The sequence below is a fragment of the Haliaeetus albicilla genome, chromosome 1 (genome assembly GCF_947461875.1).
Source record: "Haliaeetus albicilla chromosome 1, bHalAlb1.1, whole genome shotgun sequence".
NCBI lineage: Eukaryota > Metazoa > Chordata > Aves > Accipitriformes > Accipitridae > Haliaeetus > Haliaeetus albicilla.
Window position 1 is genome coordinate 1,316,979 of NC_091483.1, and position 19,469 is coordinate 1,336,447.

Here is a 19,469-nt window from a genome sequence, read left to right on the forward strand (position 1 = left end):
CAAAGAGAAACATTAATTGGGCCGATCATAGCACTGTAGATCTACTTTTACAAAACCCAAACACGTTTATACACAGCCATTCCTTTGAAGCATTTTAAGGCACCATTTCTTTCTTCCTTATCTGTGTAATTGACATCTTCATTCAACTTCAACCAGCTGTTGTGTGAATTTGTAATCATTTTATTTCTTTCGGGGGAAGGCTTAGTCTTTTGAACTCAAGGAATAATTATTATTGCAAAGCAGTTTTCCTTTTCCAAAGGGACTGCTTTGGGGTCACCGCCGCTTCCAGCCTCTCCGGGCAGAAGAACAATGAAGGCGTTGTTGGTGCTGGAATGCCGTCCCTTCCAAGTGGGCTGGCGCTTTCTCTTTCTGCGCTCGCCTCCGCATATTGAAGTGGATTGTGCCACATCAAAAGGCTTTAAATTAGCACTTCACTGCTTGCAAGTGTCTGGAAGCTACTTTTAAATCCCATGGGGCTAAGAACCTTTTCTACACCTTTATGCGCAGGTATACCCCTCAGAGTATAAAGTGGCTTACAAACATAAACAACACATTTACGGTTATTTCCTCTCCTCATTAAATACAATTTTTAAAATGCATATTTTACAATTTTCAGCTGATCACTAAACAGAATACACATGATGCATTTTATGAGAGGTGAACAGCTACTATTCTATTTGGGAGAAGGCTAGTTCAGTGACAGGACCAGGGATTATCATGGAAGAGAGACGGAAGCTGCAGAAAAAACAGTGAGTGCTGCTGCTGGTGCAAATGGACTTAGTAAATCCAAATGACTCTATAAGCCTGACAGTTAGTGTGAAAAGTAGATTTTTAATGTTGCAACTTCTTTGCATGTTCAAAAGCTTGACGTGTAATCTTGAGCCATACAGAGTCTCTCTTTACCCAATCCCTTAATAGAAATTGCAAGTAACTGTAAATGTAAAATACTCTTCTTGGCTCAGTAAACAAGGAATAATTAAAAAAAAGTTACATGAATCACATCTTCATGCACTGAAAGATCATGATTTAACTTCACAAGAACATTGTTTTTATACAACACTTTTATACAAAGCTAGGCAGAATCTATGCTTGCAAGAGACCAGAATTTACATCTGTTTTCTTGTGCTCCTTGTTGGTGTACACTGCAGATCAAATACAGATTAGAGCACCCTTGAGGTTCACCCTTAATTTCTACCATAGCTCCAATTACCAGTGGGTGAACCTGAGCACAGTAGCTGAAGATAAGTGCCATCTGACACGGCCTGTGAACATCTTCTGAACCCAGGGCACAGATATATCTGGCTTTATATGGTACCACTAACATTAGGACATTCCTGAAAATTAAATGACTACCAGTAAAGGCTGCTTTGTAGCCCAAATAAAAATGAAGAACAAGGACCAAAAGGTCACCACCAACTAGACAGTCAACAGCTGAATAACAAGAAGGGTGGTTAGAGTTTGTAATACACACATGTGAAAGTCGAAGTCTGAAAGAGTCTGCATTTAACACAGTTTCATTCTAATAAGGGTTTTATTTCTGGAATACAACTGATCACTTGAAAGAAAGCTTTATTTGGTTCTTGACCTTCTTATCTGGTGATAGTATTCTGCCTGAAGCCTCTTACGCTTTTTTTAAGTAACAAAAATAGTGGTTTTCCTCAAATGGTCAGAGTAAAACATGTTCAATGGCAGATAATTACTAAACAGAAGAAATTGAAATATGAGCAAAGTAGTTGTATAGAAATTTTAACAATCCATTCTGTCATTCCAATTTTTTTTTTTAGGCCAAGAGCTCACCAAGTACCCTTCCGGTATTCTGGTCTCTGTCCAGGAGAATGATCTGAGTGACTATTCTGAGCCTTAAGCCCTCGACTTCCACCTGAACCATTAACCTCTCCCCTGGGCTTCCCGGTAAGGGGCTTAGGAGGGGGGGAAATGGTCACCATTTCTATATCTCTATCATCTGAATTTATTCATAAGTTCTGTGGCTTTCTTCTTTTTTCCTTCAAATATGAGTTGCTAGAGAAATTAATGATGAATCTTGTGTTAGGCAGCAGTTATCAGTTGGTGAAAAATTGCATGATACCATATCTATTTCTTGTCTAGAGACAAAAAAATACTGAAGTGAGAGAATAATTTGAAGGATTAATTCTGGTCCTGGACATCTCAGCAAGAAGTTGTTAAGTAAAATTACAGGATTTAGAGCACCAAAGAACCACAAAGCCTTTCCCAAGTATTCTTAAGGAATTGAAACATGTATTGGTTTATCACAAAACTGAAATGTTCACCCTCTTGAAGTGTTCTGCTGTGCCCCACGTACCATGGCTATGGGCACTGACAGTAACGATTCACCAGCATTCACCTCTGGCTACTCAAGTGCAATGTAAAGGAACCTGGACTACCCAGTTGTATCTTTGAGAGAACATAAAAAGGATCAAAATACCTAAGTAAAAATCAAACAATTCCTTAAGTATAAGTATTTGCAGTATTTTCTAGGCACTGCTGCCAGTGAGTGGAGCCTCACAGTCCAGGCTGGCTGGAGGGCAGAGGTATCCCTGGGGAGTGTGGCAGTAGATTTGTGCCATTTCTAACAGCTTTTCTATAAGCAAATGCTGCTGGCCACTATTACAGAGAGTTTGGTGGATCCTGGGGGGACTTTTAACTTGGCTTTCTTAGGTTTCCCTCCCCAGCATGTCAGATTTAGAGCTTCTCTTGCCAGGGATGGCCAGGTAGGCGCTTACTGGCAGCAGTCATTCATGCACTTAGCCTAAGCTAAGAAAGGTGCCTCCCTCTCCCTCAGCAAGGGACCAGCAGCCACAGCAAGCTTTAAGCATGCAGCTCCAAACAACACTGTACAGACAGCCTGGCCTGGCGCAGGATTGAAGGGACTGCCTCATCCAGTGACTGCAGTGGAATATTTTAGGAGCAGGGTCTACAGGCTGCACGATGTCCTCTGGTCTACCAATGCCCGAGTTGAAAGCTGTTAAATAAGGGTCTGTGTAAAGAATGAATGCTACCAACAGCTCTGAGGGTCAACAGGGATTTCCATGCCATGGAGAACACCAGCTACATCCTAGTCAGCAACACTGGAAAGTAGTTTTATGATTTTCTTATTGGCACAGAAGATACAGAAGATCTTGTAAAACATGTAAATAATGTTTACATCCCAAACTGCATCTTTAAGGGACGTGAACAATGCACGTGATAACACGATGGAGTGAAAGGAATGGCTGAAAGGCATCAGAGGAAACACTGCAAGGAGCAACAAAAGGTCACAGAAACCACATGATTCCTTGTCCTACACAGCTGTATACAGAATACATAAACAGACTTCTAAAACCTAATTAAATTCAGAAGTGTATTTTGAAGAACATCGTGTCAAGCCAGAGACTGAGACATCGCTCTTATTCATTAGCGCCCAGAGCAGCCCAGTATATGTGGCTTCCAGTGGGTTTATAGGCCAGGGGAACTCTCTGCTATTCCTAGGCACAGATGGCTCTATTTGCCCCTCGGTCTGTTTACCTGACAATCACAGTTGGTAAAAGAAAGCCTAGTCATATGCTAATTCCACTCAGGCCCAAGAGAATATGAAGTTGCTTGGGGCCTGATCCTGCAAATGAGTCCTCCCTTGCAAGCGATTTGTTAAGCGCTCCGCTGCGTGGGGTTGCAGCGTGGGGACAGCTCGTGGTGTTTACCGAGGACCCTGTTGGTGGGACTAAGCGCTTTTGTTTGTGTGTAGAGGAAGGTTACTATTCTTGGGATTCATCTTCCATCTCACAGCACTTTTTTTGTTGTTTGTTTTTCTAACAAAAAACAAGCTGACCCGGTCTTGTCCTCAGCAGCTTCTTGGAGAGCACTATAAAACCCCAGTTATACATCTCCTCTGTGTAGGAATGATAATAACTGCAATTAAATTTTGCTGCCCTGCTGTACAAAACATACCAGCCCTGATGAGTTACAGCCGTAAAAATAGCTTTCACAATCTCGGATCCATATGTAAGTGAAAGAAGAAAATGAGATTTTAAAGTGCGCAAGCATTTCCTTGCCTCAGACTGTGGATTTGTTAAAGGTCAAAGCCTAGGGGATGCTGAGCAGCGGTAGTTGCTCCAAGGTGCCCAGCACATTGTCAGACCTGCCCCAGCTGTGGGAACGGAGCGTGTTTCTCAACTGTCTGCCTGATCTCGCTCCCCTTGCAGTCCATGGCAAAACTCCACATCCATTGTAATAGTGCAAGATTGAGCTCTCTGTGGCCGTATTGCTAATTCTTTTGATATTCCTAATTAGAGATACAGATAAATTGCCAAAATCAAATTTGACTCCAGATATGTGTTTTCCAATGTCTGGTTTACTAAGACAAGAGGGTTAGCCCTGAAATACAGAGTAAACTCAGTTCCAAATGTTTCATAATTTTGAAAGTATTTAAGACTAAAGATTAAAGTTAGAATTCACCTCTTCTTTCAATCTTTTCTAACAGGAACAAGGGAAAAAGATATAGAGTATGACAGATCCATTACACAGAAAAACCTGAAAATTTTTCCATGGAAAAATAGTAACTTACGGAAGAATACAGGTTTCTCTGCATACAGGTGGAAGAGAAAGGTTTATATTAAAAATTATAGTTATTTTAAGTCCAATAAGGTCCAGGGCTGAGAGACACAAACCTAACAGCACACTAGTTTATCTCATAGGCAAGCCTGTCTGCCTGCTTCTCTTGTTCTGACAGGTCTTTCTGGCACTCAGCTGGTTTCTAGGTGTCTTTACAAAAGGAGGTTAGAATGGGAGCATCCAGTTTTTCTTACCAACTCACCAGTGACTGACACTCAAAATAAGGCAAAGCTGCGTGGCACAGTACTGTGGTATTTGATTGGTTTTGGGGTGCTTTGAATCCTAGTACAGGGGTCACTTGCCTCACTAACTAGGTCCTCAGTCTCTACCCTTGAAAGTGGGTACAGCCTACACAATCCAAATCTTTGTTAAAAACCCTAACTGTAGGTAGGTGAAAAGTGGAATGGAAGGGCTAAATATAAATTAAGTCTAATACCTCACAAACTATCTAGAGTCCCACTGATGTATATGTGATATGTTCTAAGGAAAAAAAAAATATAAAGAAGAGCAAAGACGGTCACCCGCTAAGGTTCATTTTTATAACCATTGTATAAGATTTCTGTTTGAGACTAAAAGTACATTAAACAGTCATGGTCTGTCAGTGACCTTATATTTAAGAGCAGAGAGGTAATATGGGATTATTGGTAACACATTATTTTACAGGGCATCAATAGCCATGTGTAAGAAATTACCATAGAATTACAAAGTTATTACATGGTTATTTGTGGCTTTGCCAAATACAATGTTACTTGATCATCCTTAGATTAATGGGGTGTTGATCGGGTTTGGCCATTTACCTCCATTCTAGGTCGTAAACCTGATGTTAGCTGAACTAAGTTCCCAGTCTAGCAGTCATAGCATTTAACATTTCACATTTCTTTCCCTCTGCAAAAATAGGTTGCTGTTGGGAGGTATGATAGGCTCCGTCCCGAGGAAGCAAATCACAAAGTGCTCTGGTTCTTAAATGCTGAGACTATTTCAGGCATAGGCTTTCAAAAAGGCACCATCAAGGCCTTCTCAATAAATGCATGTTATTTTATATTCCCCGCAGTCTGTAAACAGATTCTCAAAGTTTGGAAATGCGTATTTTCCCAACTTATTTGGATTTTTCCATCAAAAGAACACTGCTTGCCACCACCCTTCTCTGCACTGTACATGGAAATAAAATTAATGAGCTGAATTTCATTTAACACATAACTTTTACGAAGGCAACATTCTTGCAAAGCACAGACCAATTGTTCATTAAATCTTGGTGTAAACAGACACTAAGTTTGGACTTGGAAGACTGCAGAAAATCCTTATACATACATGTCTGCGTACAAATCTATATTTTATATATATGTAGCTAAATACATGCGCACATATATGTATGTATATATCTATGTGGTATGTAACATTTGCTCATAGATGCTATCAGAAACTATAGGCGAGCCAGAAATTTAAACCAATGCACTGCCCATGTCTGTTTAGAAATTTTTAAAAGAAAAGTCAAATGGTGGACCTGAGGCTTTGGCACAGAGGCTAGCCATAACCTCTGCAGTTTAAACACTGACGGCAACAAGCTGTTCCCTCCCTGGCTTTCTGTTTTTCTAGTCTTTTTCCCCAAACCAAGGCAGGTTGAGCCTCATCCTGGCACTGGCTGTTATACTGAGAGATCAGTCACAGGGCCCTCAGCTGACCAGGTCTGGGAGAAGCATAATAGTACCCTACAACGGTCTAGAAAGTTCACCACAGTGTAGGCTTTATGTTCCTTATGAGTGAGAGTTTAAAGAAAATTTAAAGATTTTAGGGTAGATACAGAGTTGAAATTCCTAAGTGCTTAGGTTGGCTTTATTGGTATACCTCACAGCAGCAATAAAAAATAAAACAATTTCTAAAAAACGGCTGCAATTCTAAAAGAGCTTGACCTTGCCTTCCACCTCATTGAGTAATAAGTGAAAATGCTGTGGTCACAGTGCCTTATGCTCATTTTATACTCACTTTACAAAGTTGTAAATGACTATAACGCACAGTCCGGGTCATACATAATAAAAAAAGTCCTCATCTGCTGGCCGGCAAGGGTCTTCTTATACCTCACATGACCCTTATTACAGTCTGATGTGTGAGAAAGTATTTTTTTTATTTAATCAGAGACGTGCTGTGAAAGAATAGGAAAGAATGCCTTTTCTCTGAAAACACTTTTCATAGAAGCAGCAAGGATTCAGCAACGCTCATGCAGTCCTCTCAGCTTTTATTCCGCTCTGCCATTGATTCCCCCTGCCATCTTGAACAAACTAATTTCTCCGTATCTCAATCTTCCCCAAATCCCAAATGCAATAATAATGCTTCCTGTCTCTATCAGTGAGGGAGGTAATTTCTTAATATCTGCAAGCCACTCCAGCTTCTCGGATGAAAAGTGCTATTCACGCTCAGATTATTATATTTGGAGCTGAGAATAATGGTTGATATTCAGCTGTGCGTGCTGTCTATAACTCAGCTGCCTTTTCCCCTTGCTTGAAATGCAAAGCTCTGACCTAATTGAACACCTCCCCCCCTGTCCCGTCAAAGTGACTGTCATTTTTCCTATTGATGCAGCTGTAATTCATAATTTCATAAATTCTTTTGCCTAAACCTTTGAGGAGACAGAAGGGATAGAGGAATATCGGCGGCCTCTTTGCCTGCCTGTGGAAGTTGCTGTCTCCTTTGCTGGGAGAGGCGAGGGGGAGGCTGCGGGGAGGGCAGGGGCTTTGGCAGGACTGGCAGTGGAAGCTCTCATCACCGTCTTTTAATCAAACACACCAGCCCTCCTGTAAGGGGGGCATCTGTCAGCAGCTCTGGCAATTCACTGCCGAAAGTCCTGCTTGCTCTGTAGTCTAATTCAGGAAACAACTCTTCTTTAAGAGTGTTAATATTGGCATCCAGTACTTGATTCCAGTTTATATTTTAGCAAATAATTTCTCTTTCCTTTCACCAAATTCATCCTCAGTGGAAATTAGAAATATATATTGCCATACTCTTGAAAATTCCCGAATAAATCAAGGGCTGGGTGATTTGAATTTATAACAGCACCATCCATCACTCCTTGAGCTCCACAACACTAATTCTGTTTCTCTTCCATCTGAAAGTAACCTTAGGGACTAAATACTGGGTATAAAATCACCCCACATTTGTTACCAAAAATGTTAGGAACATGGCAATTTCACCTACGTAAATTTGTCGTACCACCTTGTCTGAAAAGTACAATGTCCAGATACAGAATATTTCTACCTATTATTTGTGTTGTACAGATTTTGAGACTACAACAGTAAAGAACATGTGCAGCTTCCACACCCTCTAACTCCCCCTCAAATTCCCTGTTTAATGATTTCAGTTTTGAAATTGCAAACCTTGAAATGCTAAGGAACTGCTTACTGGAGTCACCTGATTATAAGGCACAGGGATTTGAACGTGGCCTGAGCACATTTAAAACCCAAATGCAAAGAACGTTTGATGTTTGTATCCCAATAAAAAAAGGAAGAAATCTTGTAGTAGAGTTCTAGCTTGATAATTTAACTGTCAAATACAGGAATTTAAAAAAAAAAAAAAAGATACAAAAGAAAAAAAAGGCTAATCAGACAAAACACCATTTTTTTTGAAATCAGGTTAAATAATTTTTAAAAGTTGAGCTGTAAGTTGTTATAATATTAAACTAAACAGTAAAGTGTTATTTGGCCTGTTAGTTTGCCCTATAACTTACTGAATTTGAAAAAGGGGAGGAGAAAAAGAACATTTGAGTATTATACAGGAAGAATATGACATAGTAAAGATCTTGTAATGTAAGGATGAACATACTGAATATGAGGACAAGAGCAGGAGATGTGATAGAAATGAAAGCATGGAAATAGAAATTATTACATCCACCACAGAATCAAACTTGGGGGGCCTTAAATTATAAGTGCCCCAAGCCTCAAAACCTGCAGCTTTCTGAGGACTTTGCACACTGCTGCTCATCTGTGTCAAAAAATGATGCGTTCGGGTACAGAAAATAGCTTGGGGGGGCCGATATACATGGGGCAGCTTCTCAGAGGAAGAAGTTAGGTTTGTTGAGCTGTTGCTTGGTTTGCCATAATTGAACTCTGCTCGTACTTCATGTCACAGAGCTCCTTGGAAACAGATGTGTCCATATCCAGCATTTACTATGGGGCAGAAGAAACCTGTTAGTGTTGCAGGTCTCTTCTGATTCAGTGTAGACTCTAAAATGGCCTCAAAATGGCTTCACACACCCTAAGTTATATTCAATGATAGTACAATAGCCATGCATTGAGTGTTATATGCACCGATGTTAATGTCAATAAAACTATATCCAGGATTATATGTAGAATTAGGACTCTAACCTGGATGAAGTCTCTTGTAGTCTCTGTTCATGTTATTTTCCATTTTGGGAGATAATCTTCATCTGGAAAAGGAATTAAAAGCTGCATGCCTTATAAAGTACAAATGTAATAAACATAAAAACACGAGCAAATTAAATTACAAATGGACAGAACTTTAAGTCCAGTCTTTTGTGGAATTCCCCGTAACTTCATATAACAATAATTATGATATATTTCATAATTTTGTATAGCAACAAATATTTTTCCTAGAAAAAAACCTATTATTTCTTGAACTCTATGCAAAAGAAAGAGGGAAATATCTAAAATGAAAGCCAGGCATATTTTATGTAGATTACAGTAATAAAATCTCAACCTCTGCAACCATCAGAATCAATGTTACTGTAGGGGTCTGACCCAAAATTCACTGGAGTCTAGGGAGAGATTCGTCCTGACTTCAATGGGCTTTGGATTAGGTCCTGCAAGAACAGCCAAACCCTGCAAAAATTTGTTCTGCCAAGTTCAAAACCAGATCTTTGAATACAAATAAAACTGAACCTCAATATCATCTCTTCTTGCAATAAATTCTTCTAAGTTCATTGGGTAGAAGGAGCTGAGATTTCACAATACCTAAAAGCTCCAGTTCCCACATTCCAACAGAAATAAAGAAACCTGGTGGGGCTTACTGGGTCCATCCTTTCTTGTCTCTGGGGAATACTGAAGACAAGGCTCCTCACTCTTTGGTGGAACTCACTCTCCGTTCCCACGTGAAAGCGGTAGGAACCTCTACCACAATTACAGTTCGCAGGGCGGGAGAGAGATGAAAAATGCATCCTTCTTTTATTTGGTTTCCTCAGAGATTATGGATATAAATCCTGTGCCCAGATGGAAGGGAGGCTTTCTTTTTTTTTTTTACCCTCTCCACAACTTCTTGGCTCCCATCTCGTACTTGGAAATCAGTCTTATTTATTTGGGGAAAGGTGCAGGCTGGACAGTTGCGGCCATATTTCATACATTTGCAGTCCTATGACTTTAATTGCTCTGTTTTTTTCCGCTCATCATTTCCCTCCTGCATTCACTCATCACTGCAAAAACAATAAATCCCAAGATTAATCCCCTGGCTCCGTAGCGTATTGAATGTGCTTAGTGTCCTCCGGAGAGCTGTGGCAGCCATCACACCTCCCGGTGTGCTCGCTGTGTGAGCGCTCGCTGTCTGCTTCGTTCCCGTCTGGCACGTGCAGCCCTAGGGCTGAACTGATAAAACCATCTAGATGGTCGCTAACATTGCTGGCAGGCGTTCAAATGCAGGTTTATTTAGCTATTACAGCCCTGTTTGATAATGTGGGTCAAGGGATTCTGTGGGGATGGCTGGTCTCTCCACCGCTGCTGGCCCGCGCGGGTGTAGGGTTTAGGGCTGGGTTGGAAAAACAGTAATCTTCGACAGCTTTTACTAGTTTTTTCATTAGTTGAAGAGTAACTTATATCACCAAGTCTTGCATTACATGGGGCAGATTTTTCTAAACAGCTTGTCCTGTGGTATTCCTCTGCCAATAATACTTTAATCTGAATTATATAGCATCATGAGAACTCAGTTGCCCTATGAGAATAGGTTGAGAGAGCTGGGGTTGTTCAGCCTGGAGAAGAGAAGGCTCCAGGGAGACCTTACAGCAGCCTTCCAGTGCCTAAAGGGGACCTATGGGAAAGATAAGGAGGGACTCTTTAACAGAGTGTAGTGATAGGACGAGGGCTGACAGTTTTAAACTGAAAGAAGGTAGATTTAGATTAGATATGTGGAAGAAATTCTTGACTGTGAGGGTGGTGAGGCACTGGAACAGGTTGCCCAGAGAGGTTGTGGCTGCCCCATCCCTGGAAGCGTTCAAGGCCAGGTTGGATGGGGCTTTGAGCAACCTGGTCTAGTGGAAGGTGTCCATGCCCATGGCAGGGGGGTGGAACTAGATGATTTTTAAGGTCCCTTCCAACGCAAACCATTCTATGATTCTATAATCTGGCTCACTATTCTCCACAAAGAGTTTTGTTTAGGTGAGACAAAGGGATGGCGCTTCTATTTTCATTAGTCACTGTTAAGTCTAAGTATCATCTGTCCTCTGCTTATAGATGAAAACTAAAAAAATATTGAATAATGCTTAACTACATTTCTCTTCACTCTTTTTCTTTTTTGATGGTTTCATATTTAAGATAACTTTTGTTCTGCAAAGTAGCAAACTGCAAGGACATCTGTAACAAGTCTTTCATTTTTCAGGACAATCTGATATTGACTTCTCTCTTCTTTACCTGTACCTGACAAGATAATGTTTTAATTTTCTTTAAAAATTTACATATGTGAAGAAATGATGGAAAAGCAACACTTGGTTCCTTCCTGACTCCACTTCGTTCATTAACCATAACTAAAACTTATAGCTCACATTAATTCAGAATAAATTACTTTTTTGGAAAAAAAAAAAAAAAAAAAGATGAAACATGAGTGAGGAGGAGATGCTATATATAAGGCTCATGTGTCCTTTGGTAACAGAAATATCTCAGGCGGATGGCAAGTCAGATTTTGTGAGAAAATCCACTGTCATTACTAGTAAAATTACTTTAGTTGACTTCAGAAACATGTATAAAAATAATTCCTACACAGACTCTCTTAAATGTATGTAATACTGTAGCTCCATAAGCCACTATAATACCTGGGTTTAGCATTCATAATCCCTACGTTTTTCCTGTATAATATATGCATAAAAATACACACATACACATAGTTTTGCTGTTTTAAATACAGGCCATTAAGTCTACTTTCTGTGGGTCAGGACACATGGATTTAAGTTAAAGCAATAGCGAACGTAATGTTTTTCTCTGGATAACATAAACAAACATCTTTGCATGCAGCGTTCATGAATCGGCTTCTATACACTCAGCAGAACAGCTTGACAATTTTACCAGATCTGATGTAACACAAATTTAAAATAAATGGTCACTGGCTAAAGAGCTACAGAACAGATGACTCTCCCCAACCAATGTATTAATTGTCGACTTCCTCCAGTTTTAGCTGCCAGATAGTTCAGCCTATCCATCAAAGATGTTTTCATTAAAACTAATTAGCTGCTGAAAATAATAGAGTAAAAGGGGGCACCGACCATTTTTTTTCTGCAATTAGCTTTTTTTTTTCACAAAACTATCATTAATTTCACCCACAGCTATTTATTTCCATTTCAAAAGAACCTAATCGTTATGTATAAGCCAAAAAAAGTGTAAATAGAGGAAAATTCTGATTATGAGCATATACCCTTACTTTCCCAATACATCTGCAGTAAATTTCTGTTACTTCCAAATACTAATTAAGAACTTTTTCTCCCAAGACATACAGACCTGTATCACCTAGTATTAAAAAGCAGGGCAGCTCTCTGCTCATGCTGCCAGTGCTTACTGCCTGACAGACCCCCTTGTGCTCTCCCCATTGACTTGCAGATTACTCCTGCAATAGAAAGAAGGCGCTTTCTCTAGGAAAAAACACTTATTAGGTTAAATGATACTATTTGGGAGGGGAGTAAGAGGGAGGGAAGCATTGCACTTTTCAGGAACTCGAGATTTGTGCAAACAGGCGGAGAAGAGCATCCTCTTGACAGCAGCTTGCTTCTTGCCCAGCTGCATCGGTTGGTGCGGTACCGCAGAGCAGGGCTTGCCTCCGGTGTGTCCCAACTACAGCCACTGCACAGCACTGGCTCTGACACATGGGAGTAGTTCCGTGCAGTAATTTGCTCAGAATTAGAAAGAGGAAACTCAAAAAGACATAGCAGACAGAGCTGATGTCCAAATCTTTGAAGAAAGAGAACTTCTTATGGGGATTGAACTTTCTATAGCCAAAACTACTTGGTTTGCAGTGAAGATTGTTGATTCACTGTCTTTTATTATTTTAATATGTCTCTGTTAAACTAACAATGTATTAGGAGCCAAATCCTCAGCTGGGATAAATCGTCTGATTTATCAGCCTACCTTCATGGCACCCTTTTCGCTCCGGCCTGCAGTGTTAAATCCCGCTTCAGCTTCATCAGTAAAAGCCTTTTTCCAAGTTAAAGCACTGGACGTAAACATAGGAAAAGCCTTTTCCTGTTGTTGCTGATACTGCTCAGAGGCTTAGCATGGATTTTTCAGGCTAAGGATTTAATTGCAATGTCTAATCTGGGATGTCTTTAAATCTTGGATGCTGTTCATTAGACAGATATTTTCTGCTTCTTTTTCCAAACCCTAAGCATCACAAAAACAAGAACATATAACACTGGAGCCTCAAAAACCCGCTCTAGGCAGCTCAGTGAGACAATGGTGGTCCTAGATGAGATTTTTAAAATCTGAATACAGTGTTTCTAGGAATCTTTGCCAAAGCACTTTGGAACCTCTTTCTACCAACGTGACATACAATAGGCTGTGACTGAAAGAATTCTAAAATCAAAAGACTCAAGACATGTAATGCTTTTACTCCAAACAGCCTGACCACATAATGAAATAATTATTTACCATTTGTTTTCCATAGTCTTCACAATGTTGTAGGTGTTTCTTCGAGGCAGGAACACGCAGCTCCTGCCCAGAGACTCACCGTGTCTGGCTGAGGGGGTTTCACTACACCCTGCATGGGGAGGGGTGGTAAAATATCCTTCTAACACATACCTCTGGGGAGAAATCTGGTTAAAACAGTTCTGTTACTATTTCATCCCTTTTTATACTTTAAACGCTCGTGAAAAATGGGACCAAAACACATGAACACGAAGAAATGTTGCCTGGCACTGAGCATAAGTGGGCCATTATGTTTTTCTGTCACACACTGTATTCAGAATCTCCTCCAGGTATTTTATTAATGATTTTACATAATAAAATGTAATAAAATACCCATTTATTTTCAATTCTTCTATTTTGAATAACATAAGCAGAAATGAACTTGATAATCCCATTTGTCTAATTGGATTGTGAAATGCTGCATATATTCAGGAACTATTTGGCAGCCAGTCAAATCACTAGCAGAAGATACTTTATTTTTCTAATTTGCTGCAAAAGTCTGAAATCAAGTTCTTTCTGTACTTGTTTTATGTGGTGAAGCACATCACTAATTCCCAGATGAGTCTCACAGGTATTTGGGGCACGCTGAGTGTACTTCTCCTTTTAATCAATGTGTATAAATTGAGGTATTTGATATTTCAAATCATCCAACACACAGTTTTTAACTTTTTCCTTCTATATAAAACCCTTTACATCTCTTTTTGGGTGCCCTTTCATGTCCTGACACTTTTTTTCCCCCCACTCTTTCATAGTTTTTTTAAGGATAGTGGGCCTCTTGGCATTTGATAGAGAATCAATATAAGTACAATTCCTGTGAATTTACACTGGTACAAATGGTAGGAGAATCAGGCCTGGTATATCACCATCTCTTCTCAAGCTACTGTCTTTTGTCCTCCTTAATCCTTTGAAATTATACTATTTTCTGCTGTTAAATCTTACCCGTGTTCCCATTCTATGCAGAAACAAACAAAACCCAGTTATCTCTGGTGAAGTCCTGCAAATTACAACCTTTCACTCCTAAATGATAGCTTAATCTTCCAGGAAACAGCACAGACAGACAGTATTTGAGCTTTGGGGGATAGTAGTTCACTGTGGCATGTGAAGTTGGACCAAAGGACATGTGAAGGGATGCAGGACTGAATAATTAAATTTGCTTCTGATTTTTTACATTGATTCACACAGAAGGCTCTTAATGCAACTGGCCTCAGGTGTTCACTCTTGAAGAGCTCTCTGTCATAAAGGTAAGCTTCATTTTCCACTTATTTATTAGATTTAATAGCATCCAGGCAATGCTGTAAACCTAACAAGTATTTAGTTTGAGACCTAAACAAATATCTGCATTCATTTGTATTCACTGTAAGCGCTGCCGCTGTACAGGCTGCGGGTGAGCGTATGGGGATGGCAAGGCAAGGAGGTGTGTACCTCATCTGTCTCTGCCACCTCTTCCACCGAAAGCTGGAGTTTTCGGTGCAAGCACTGCACACAAACGGGCAACAGGCCAGGTGACGCCGACAGCATCCCTCTCCTCCATCACTAAGCGAAGCGGGTTTTGGTACCAGCCCACAGTGACCCACAAGCTCGGGGATGCTGCGGTGGGGATGCTGCGGTGGGGATGTTGGGACCAACTGGGCCAGTAGCTCAGCAGTTGTTCCTATGCTGCGGGGGAGCAACTTTCTGTTCCTCTTACTTTGGCTGTTTAAAAATAACGCATCCCAGAGCTGATGGAGGGAAATTGCAAGCCCCGGGACGCAAGCGCTTGGCTGGCCCTTCCTGGTGCACAATGGCAGGAAGGCACTGCTGTGGTTTCCCTGGGACCTGGGCGGCCTGATATAATGCTGCAAAAGAAATACAGCAAGGGTGCACAGCAAATCCATATACAATACGTGAGCTCTGTGTTAAAGGACAAGTAAAGCTAGACACTTCATCAGCTGCATTATGAAAATGTCTTATCTGCTGGCTGTCCGCTAATGAACCCTGTGGCACCTTCATGCATAAAGCCCATTTACCTTTATCAAACGACCATTACACTTATGTATTCGTGCTCTCTTTCTTCCCTCACATGTCCTTATACTGAACTACTATGCCTGCTACAGAGGGAAAACATGCCACGGTTATCCAAGCAATTTTGTATGGGTGGAGAGCGGTGTCAGCTCTGCCCCAGAACATCGCTAGTGAACCAAGAGAAAGCTGAAGATACAACAGAAGGCAATCTGTACATGAGACAGGTGTATGTTATATTGGCACAGATAGGCACCAAAATGAAGCTATCCTATAGCGGTACTCTGATGGTGAGATCCAAACGCTGTCTTTGTGAGAGTTTCGCAACCTCTGGGTAAGTCAGTGTTTTGGACACTACTTACATGGCAGTGCCCTGCCAGACTGGTCACGGGCTCCTATTTCAAGCCCTGCCAAGCTCTTACCTCAGTGATACCTTGGTGAGATACTTTGATTTGTCCCACTTTGATATGTTCCACAGATTAATCATACAAGATATAAATCAACAAGTTTAATTTATTCTGTTTTAAAACCTGTTACGTTACTCTCTTGATCTGAAAACTGCATATAGGAGCCCAATTTTGCCACTTAAAGTGACTTAAAGTGTTGTCTAGGTACTCATCACTGATAATTTCAGCTGTATGCTCACCCCGCACGCCCTGATGCAGATGATCAGCCCATATCTGCTCTCAGCATAACTACGAGTAGCTCGCTGTTGTTTAGACATACCTATGGATTTGGTAAGTAGAGGACCACTACAGTGGGTGGGTTTCACCAAGGCAAAGCCTGTAATACCCACGGTTTCTCCAACCGTGGTGTGAAGCGGCAGAAAGGAGCTGTATCGTACAGAAAAAAAATAGAGACTGCGTTCAGTTCCTGGTAATTTTGCTGCTTGTTTGAGAGCTCATAAAATTTCAGAACACAGAGGTAAGTGACTTTTGGGGGGTCAAAAGCCATCAGAAAAACACCCAGAAGGGGGCAAGTGATTCCAAATCCTACCAAGTCTCAGCCCCTGCTCTTTCTGACATACTCAGTGACATAAAGTATGTGGACCTGTAATTAAAGTTACTACAGAGGCAAAGCAAACAAACCCTGAAGCTTATTAGAAACATCTAATCACGATAGAAAAATTGCACTACAAAAGTATGATAAACAAAACACTTCTTATGAGTACCTTAAAAACCAATGACAAACGCAAGACTATAAAGATCAACAATAAAAATTAAATGTAAAAAAAGCCCCAAAACAAATGTCTCTTAAATTAATGACAATATTTATAGAATAGATCTAAGCACAGACCTAATATTTAGCTTTATTTAAATTTTGGCTCCCAAGAGAATTAAAAAAACAGCTGGTATTGTTGATCTAATAGCGCCATGTCGGCCCAAGCAGACAGCATAAGAACTGTGTGAGGTTCAATGTCAACAAGCTATAGACTTGGAAAGATTGAGTTTACTATTTTATTTTATGCTTAAATGTTGTGCTGCGATGAGAGTGGAATTAGATGAAATTCTAGAGCAAATATACAGTTTAAACCCTAATTCATTTAGTCAGTTTAAGCAAAGGGAGAAATATACATCACCCCACTCGTTGCCACCAGCTGAACTGTATATTACAACATCAACAGAGAGCGTCAGCTGGCTTGGCTTTTGGAGCTCGGGAACTTCGGTCTTTGTGGTTCACTTTGCTTTTCAGAAGGGATTTGTAAGACTAAGTTATAAACAACAACATAGCGATCCTAATTCGGTTCTTAATTAGTCACCGATTCAGAGGATACAGTTTACTCTTTGATTTTTGAAAACCTTACAAATTTAGGCTATCTGTCTAGGTGCTTATTTGTGGGTTATAAGGTCTAACTTCTTGCAATGGAAATAGCATTTAGGATCCTTTCTCTTCTAAATAAACATAATTAAAACCACCACCAACAAATAAATCCAGGAAAGGATTTTGTCCTGATGCAGTTAGCCAAAATGGTAATTATCTCCAGTAGGACATTGTGGTCTATGAAGTATACTGTCCAGTCACAGCTCTCCACTACTTTTCTAAATGCTATACATTTATTTTGTGTTCCTGAGAAAATATCTGGGGCTTGTTCAGCATGAAAGGACCTATGTGAAAATCATGAAGTACAGGTAGTGACACTGACTTAATTAACAAAAGGAAAAATCACATTTCTGACCACCAAATCAAACGCGAACTCCAGTTCGTGAAGTTTTCTTCCTTTGTGATCCTGCACCCAGTCTGGTATAGCTGTGGATGTTGGCTCTGTCTGACTGCGATTCCTAGACCTTTTCTGACTTATGTCTTTCAAATAAGGGACCAGTGAACCACTACCAGAAAACTAAAGTAAAAGCTTGTAGCTTTTTAGACCTAGCCAGCATTATAGTTAACAGATGTCTCCAGAGAAAGCCCGTGCAATTGAAATTTGCAGTCTGATATCTAGAAGATATTTTGGTAAATTCAGACCGTGGCGGGAAAATTAAACACAGAACTATGTGCGAACTATGCTTTTCTCCACTGCATTCATCCCTTCTCTTCAAACCAGTATGGCACTGGCCCATGCACTGCCATTAGTATCCTAGTCTGATATATCATGAGGATAATAATGAACCCTGAAGAGCAGAGGAATATTAGAGAAGACAAAAAAGACTTACACCATTATGTACATCCAGTCTGTAGTCAGAGCAAGAGAACAAGAGAGCAATTCACCATCTCCATACATCAGTCAGAACTAACGAGAACTTTGCAATCACCTTAGACAGCTTCATAGCTTGCCAATATATATTTATATTTCTAAATTTACACACACACATATTAGTACGAGGCTGCTGACAAACTAAAATCTGGTTTGTTGGTGCCAAAATTGATTCCAGATTGCACGTATAGAATTATATATACAACTTATATGTCCAGAGGTTGTGGAATGTGTAGGAGGGCAGGAGAGGAGCCAGCTCCCCCACCCAGCCCAGCACACACAAAAAACACCCAAGGGGCTATTCGAGTCGCACAGTCCCCAGGCAACAAATATTTAATTAGAGTGACAAATAGGATGAGTGGGTCTGAGCTGTCCCCCCTCCCTCCTATGTTAAGGGAACAAAGCGAAACACTAGGAGGGAAGCCTCTGTAACGCCCCAAACGTCTCCTGCCTGGAAGGATGTTTCTTCCCTCCAGCTTTTCCAGCTTGGCTCTTTTCCACCTCATGCGGAGCAAATGTCAGAATAATCCTGACACGGAAATCTCTTAACCATGCTCTAAAGTCTGTACACGCATGGGGAAAAAAAAAGTAATATCTGATACACGCATCAGTATGGGACTTGCCTAATTGACAAAAACCTGTAGATAAATACTTTCACCTCTCAGGAGTGCCTTCCGAGCATGTGACATACTGCATGGTATCATAAGCTATCTAATACACCCCTTTTTCTTTATATTTATTCATACTGAGAGCCCATAATCTTTTACTAAGATGCATTTTTAAAGAAATAACAGAAAAGTGCTTCTAAAGCCCATTTAATAGGGAAAATTTCTTTTTTTTTTCCTATTGTTGCATATCTTTATCCCCTCCGGAATGATTTCTCAGTGATATATAGTGCTAGATGCTCTTTACCATCAGTTTCTTGGCATTAAATTGCACCCAGTTTAGTTTCTGACACATCCGGTTGAACAATAAAGTTTTTGGAAAAATTTGAGCCCTGACACACAGGAGCTGTACATAATTCTTCTTTAATGTTCCTAAAGGCACCTTTTGCATTCAGGAGACCATTTAATAGCACCAGACTTTTTTTTTTTTTTACTGTTCTACCTTCCGCCTTTTTTTTGGATCAGGTCAGTGAGAAGAGCAGAAACTATGGAAAATCTCTGAGTTAAATTTCCTATAATACCCTTGCAACCCAAAACTTTGTATTTTTTTTGTCATCTGAAGATGGACGTGGCCTCTAAAGTAACTAGCCATCTTACAAACCTGGGTTTGACCTTCATTCTTCAGCCTAAAAG